General features: G+C 44.2%; 1 protein-coding gene across 1 annotated transcript in view; it reads left to right on the top strand.

Moving 5' to 3' along the window:
- The first annotated feature begins 2,801 nt into the window (after positions 1-2,801).
- LOC132255533 (adenylate cyclase type 2) overlaps positions 2,802-6,000 on the top strand; it is a 30,909-nt gene continuing 27,710 nt past the window's right edge. The window contains exon 1 of the mRNA XM_059751611.1: positions 2,802-2,922. The gene's annotated coding sequence lies outside the window, so the exon portion shown is untranslated. The remainder of the gene's footprint in view (positions 2,923-6,000) is intronic.

Genomic DNA, 6,000 nt, shown 5'->3' with positions numbered 1-6,000 from the left:
TATTATTGTTGTTTGCAAACATTGCAACAAGACCCAAAAGTATAGTTGAACAATGCCGGGCGAGTCAATAAATATCATTTAAATTTTCGATCTGTCGCCTGCGACCCTCTTATTGGTCCACGTCTGTCGATCCCTCGAATTAACTGACAATCTATGGAGGCAGAGGGTTCATTTAGGCGCACATTTGCGCCATATATTTCATCACAGAGCTTTAAGGGTGTGGTTTTACCGGTCTTCCATTGCTTCTGAATCTCCACAGAATAGATTCAAACAGATTTTTTTTTGTGATTGTGGGAGAAAGAAATCCATCGCAGTGACTAAAAAGTAAGTCATTTGCGGCTTTCTTGTGTGATTCACAGATCTCTTAATGACTCAGGAGCAGTTTCGATTGCATAATCTCTGAAGTCCTCAATAACAGGAAATTCCTCACCTTCCAAGTGAACATCTTGAACGTTTTTCGGTTGTATTTTGGAGACTGTTTGTTGAGAAAATTTATTAATTCTGAAAAATCACTCCATTTCCAGCCTTTGCTTCAGCCGTCATGATCACTGTGTCAGTTGAGTCAAAAGTGAAGCTTCTCCATTGAAATAGAAGGCAAAAGGAGTGAAGATATGGTATGAAATGCAGAGAGGACAGTTTCTCGTCGAAGACATGCTCCATTGTGGGAAATTCAATGGCATGTTGCATCACAATTGACAGGAGGAAGAAGAGAAAAGTACACATCGCGTGGAATTCACCCTCGAAGGCATTCGAGAAGGGCACAAGGAGTGGTTGATAAAAAAGTGCAAAAGTCGCTCTGTTGGCTGAAGATTAATGACACGTCTTTGACATTTTATTGTAGTAAATGTGGCACCGTGAAGACTTTAAATCTGTTTATCATGTTAATGCGGTGCTGCGAAGGTACTCGAATGGCTATATGGCGTGTCAATCAGGGTCCGATGGGGGAAAAGAGCGCATTTTCCAACCCCTCGCCGGGCAACAATTGGCTGTTGACCAACAAACAGATTGCCAGTGAATGGGACCGGGCGAGGCAGGCACAATGGGACGAGTGGCTGAGAAACAGGGGAGGTTTCTGAGGGTAGAGAAGTGTATCAAATACGAATATGTGGGGCAGACAATCCGAACTCCATAAATAACCCTGGGCGATCACCTTTTCTCCTCGCCCAGCTCATCCTTCGAATCAATTGTCACACGAGGAGCCGCGTCGCAATCTACCTGAGCAGGAGACAATGCTCCCTTTGCCCTCAGCCATTCTTTTCCGCGTGTCTGTGTGATGTTAGACAAAATATTTATGATGTTATGAATATGGGGCGACAAAATATTGAGGTCTCTTTGGCACATTTTCCTGCACAATTCTCGGCATTTCGGGCTTCCCGCCGCTCAGCAGACCCACAGACTGAGTCCGTTGAATGATTTTTATAGAGAGGAACAATACAAATAAATCATGACGTGTGATATTTATTTTAGATCCAAATTTATCGCAGAGCTCGAGTCTCACGGCGCATCTCGAGATATTCATCATCGATTGAGAGAGAGAGAGAGACAATCTCCGGACCAATGAAGACGAATGACCCTGAATAAATTAAGATCAGTGTCCCTTCTGAGATTCTTTTCTGGAGTATCTCTCTGTCCACTTCCTCAGCAACACTCCAATTTTCCATCTCTTGGGCATTTCTAAGGCACTCGAAACCCCTTCGATGTGCCTCAAAAGAATAGAAAGAGAGAGAGAGAGAGGCTGAACTGAATTATTGAACTGAAGATGGTTTCACCGATCTTTTTAAAAACTCGAGAACCCTCAAAATCATCACGACGACATGACTTCAGACATCACTAGACAGATTTGAGAAATCGAGTGTTGGTTCGAAGAATGGAAAATATGATATTGATAAGCACAAATTTCTGTATGAAAAGCTGAAGTAACAAAATCTTTAAAGTGTAGTTCCAAAGTTGATCATTGATCTTAAGATTCTTAAGAAAATAATATCAAAGAAAACTTATGCAATTGAATGAATAAAGCTTTGCAATAAAGACATTAAAACGACAGTGAAAAGTGCAGTAAAATTTTGCGAAACACTCTTGAAAATGAAATTGATATATTTTTTATTCTCGTTTTACACCATCAACAGAAGACTTTGTTCAAATCTCAACTTTACCTTTCACAGTCGACCGTCTAGAGGCCGCTTCGTGGCGAAGAGCGTGTCTTCGCTGTAAATTCACCACTCAATTTGCTCCCCTCGCTTTTTCACCACTCCCAGTGAATTGTGGCGGGAAAGCGAGCGCTCTGCTGAGCACGTGTCTTGCGAGAGAAAGCGATAAACTAATTGACATCGCGGGGGAATTCAATTGAAATTCCGGGCATTTATTGATTGGCTCAACTGACAGTGGGTGGATCGGCGATGGTGAACTGTGATAAAGTGACTCTCAATTGTGGTATCCGGTGACAATCTGGGCGTCACCCAGAAATTCCCTGGAGAATTATATGGAAATTTCACATGAAAGATTGACATAAACTGAAGAAGAGTGTTTGCACTCTTTGATGAATAGTTTGCGTCGCAGACATGCCGCGTTCTTGTGTTGACAAACAAACAATTACCTTGTCAATCATGCGAAAGAGTGTCTCTCTGCTGCCACCCATCCGCCCACCGGCCAGATCCACGTGTTGCCGCTGGTGGAAAAGTGAATGAGCGCGGCTTTTCCGCGGCTCTCTCGCGCGCGTCTCTCTCTCTCTCTCTCTCGGTTGTGCGTCGGGCTTGAGTGTCGTGACGGTGAGTTCTGTTGGGAGGCTTGCGCTCAGTTTGACGATGGAGTACGGACACACCGGATGCTCTGGTGGCGCTCAGATCTCATGCCAGAGGCACGCGTGCTTCCTGGGCGTCTGAGACTGTGAATATCGCGGCGTGCAGCAGCAAGAGTGACAGTGAGGTAATGCCAAGTGCATCACGCGGATTTGCGGGGAGTGTGTCAGATAAATTAACTCGTGCCACTTGAGACAGGGCCATAAATCATGGGCAATATTTGCTCCCCAGCATGCAGTGGGTGTCAGATGTTCGCCAACCATTACTGATGGTGGCTAAGTGACGGTCATCTCAGCGCAATTTCGCAACATGGGTGGATGGAATCAGCCGCTAAGGCGTGATTCTTTAAATCGACGACGGAATTATTTTTGTGTTGAAGCGGATGAAAGGCTAAAAATATTTTTCATATATAGAGCACACGAAAGTGGCCCAGAAAGAGAGAGAGAGATCACCAACACTCTTGTGGAAAAGTGTCGAAAATTCACGCGAAATTTTCACACCGTCCACTTCTGAAAATGTTGCCATCTCACGCGCAAAATGCCTCACAAAGTCAACACGAAAGTGCAGAGAGAATTTGTCTATAAGGAAGTCAATGAGTAATCCAAATTCACTTACGCAAGCTGTGAATATCATATGAAATTGGGTGGATTTCCTCCTGAAGTTGTCAGTGCTACTGGAACTTTAGTGGTACTCTTTGATTTCATTGACCTCAATGATATGACAGTTTTCATATGACAAGTAATTAAGTTCAGTATATAGAATGAAGAATTTTTTTTAACTTTCTTAAGTGAAAAATCGACAATCAAAAATGAAGTGAAACATCGAAAATAACAATAACAATTTTATTCTCCTCCTCAACGATTGCGGCTGCCGCCGACTTCACAGCCGATCTTCCCGTGAAAACGGCAGAAAACTCGGTTCATTGGTCGTTAATGTCATATAAATGTTAGTTACAGAAGTACTATTTGCTAACATTCGTTTGTCGCGACATGCATATCGTTAACACGCATGAGCGCTGCCCGGAAAACAGTTGGTTAAGGATTTAGAGTGTGGGAAATGGGGAAAATTAAAAAAAAAATGACAAGAAGGCTTCTCTATCGCAGAGCATGTAGCATTTGATAACAAGAATAATAAGGTGTACGGAAACAGGACAGTGCAGGACAAAGTGGGAGGGACAAACCGGAGCGACGGACACGCGGTCATGCAGCTATGCAGTCAGATGCGGCAGACGCACCCGGGCAGAGGCGGACCCCAGAGCCTTCCGCACATGCGTAGACCTCACTAGAACGGGGCAAGAGAAAAGTTGAAGGCCATGAGAGAAACCCTGGACAATTTCTGTCACGCGCTCCAGATATAATCGAAATTCCGCCTCTGCGGTCCTCAAACCACCCGCTGACCCAAAAGTCATGCAACTACATGCAACGTGCATCAGACACGCCCCCAGGCGGGACCCACGGTTTCCAGGCTCCAGGCGTGACCCTCCCTTGACGATAAGTACTTATTCCACAATAGATCCATGAGTTTACGCAGAAATCTATGCTCGTAGGCGCAGGAGGAGATTGTTGAATAGCAACGGGGCAACATAGGGATAAATGCGTTTTAATAGCTCCAGTCTAGGTGGGGGAATTTTCACGGTTATTGCACTCCTGGAGAGCCTCGTTCTGTTCTGAACACGGTAGCCCCCACTCACGAAAAAGAGACGCAGAGTTTTACAAGGGCAACCCTCTGCGCTATGACGAATAGAGACTATATTGCATCACCTCATTCTGCACGAAACTACCTTCTTATTCGTGGTTCAGAGCTGCGACTTGGCAGTTTGTCGCTCACCAAGCATTTTGATCCGTTTATGTGTAGGGTTCAATCGGCTGAGAAGCAAGGAAGAGACTAAACGTGCTCTTCTCGTGAGTGTAGTGAACGGTGACAGTGCATTGAAGGTAAGATTAGACGAACGAGTGTATGATGACAGAGCCACTGATAATATCTCAGCGCCCATTCTTCACGGAATCTCCTCGCGTTTAGGTAGAAGCCTAGTTTTAGTGCCTAAATAAATTGCAAATTTAATTAGCGAATAATTTTGCAACTGAACTTTGAGTTGCAAATAAAAGCGCTGCCCGAATGAATACAATAGCAGTGACTGAAAGAACCCACATTGAGGTTTCTACGCTCGATGGATCATCTCAGAGATTAAGAGTGTGATTTCCAGAGCGGTAAAGGAAAACATATCTCTCGCATTTTTTGCTGCCATTTCACTTGCGTATTAATCGAGTCTACAATTTATGCTTAAGAGAAAAGGTTTCTCACTTCCCCACCCATGACGAAAATCTCCATGCCGCGTAATGAGAATGGTGGTGTATTGGATTTTTAGGCAATTTCTCCGGTCAGTCGATGAACCGCGCGCTCTCGCACATTTCCAAGAAGGACGCCAAAGTCTGTGGAAAGACATAAACTTTTGCCCCCTCCCACCCCCCTCCCATTCACCAGACAGCCGAAACTCCTTGGAAACTTCTGCCAGAAAGCGATCCATGGCCGGGAAATTTAATTATGCCACAGCAAACGGAGATGATTCTCCGCTTTAAGATGCTCAACACGGCTCCGCAAAAAGTCACACAGCCAGCATCTGTGCAAATAGAAACTGTCTCTTATCTGCTCCTCACACATACTCTAATTGCCACTTGAACTTGCACTACTTTCCATCACGGGGTGGCAATTGAGCTCACTCTTTACCACTGAATTTGTCAAATTGACACCCGCGATTGGCTTATTAGCGATCCATTTGGGGCGTTTAATGACACATCTCGCAATTTAATTGTCTAGAATGAGCAGGAAATTGACTGCAAGTGGTGAATTTCGCAGCGGAAAATGGAAATTCATGTCGTTTGATTTGAGTGAATGGCAATGTGACAAAATAATTACAAACAAACTCCTCACATCGCTCAGTGCAGGAAAACATTTCAGACACAACCCTTAAGGCTCTTAAATTATGCAAAGGGAAATTCGCTCCACAAAAGCTCGTTAGGCGCTCGTCTATTTCTATTATTCACAAGCTGCATATCAAAAATGCCTTTTTGCCTCCACGCCAGTCGCTTAAGGGCATTTTATGTGATTTTTTCACATCACTTTGTGGCAATATTTCACTTTGTACGTTACTTCCGAACTGAAATCAGATTCATTTCGCCCAAGGCGATCGAATGGCTTCTCGTATGAT

The sequence above is a fragment of the Phlebotomus argentipes genome, unplaced genomic scaffold (assembly GCF_947086385.1).
Source record: "Phlebotomus argentipes unplaced genomic scaffold, Phlebotomus argentipes genome assembly contig_5, whole genome shotgun sequence".
NCBI lineage: Eukaryota > Metazoa > Arthropoda > Insecta > Diptera > Psychodidae > Phlebotomus > Phlebotomus argentipes.
This window is presented reverse-complemented; position numbering and strand designations above follow the sequence as displayed.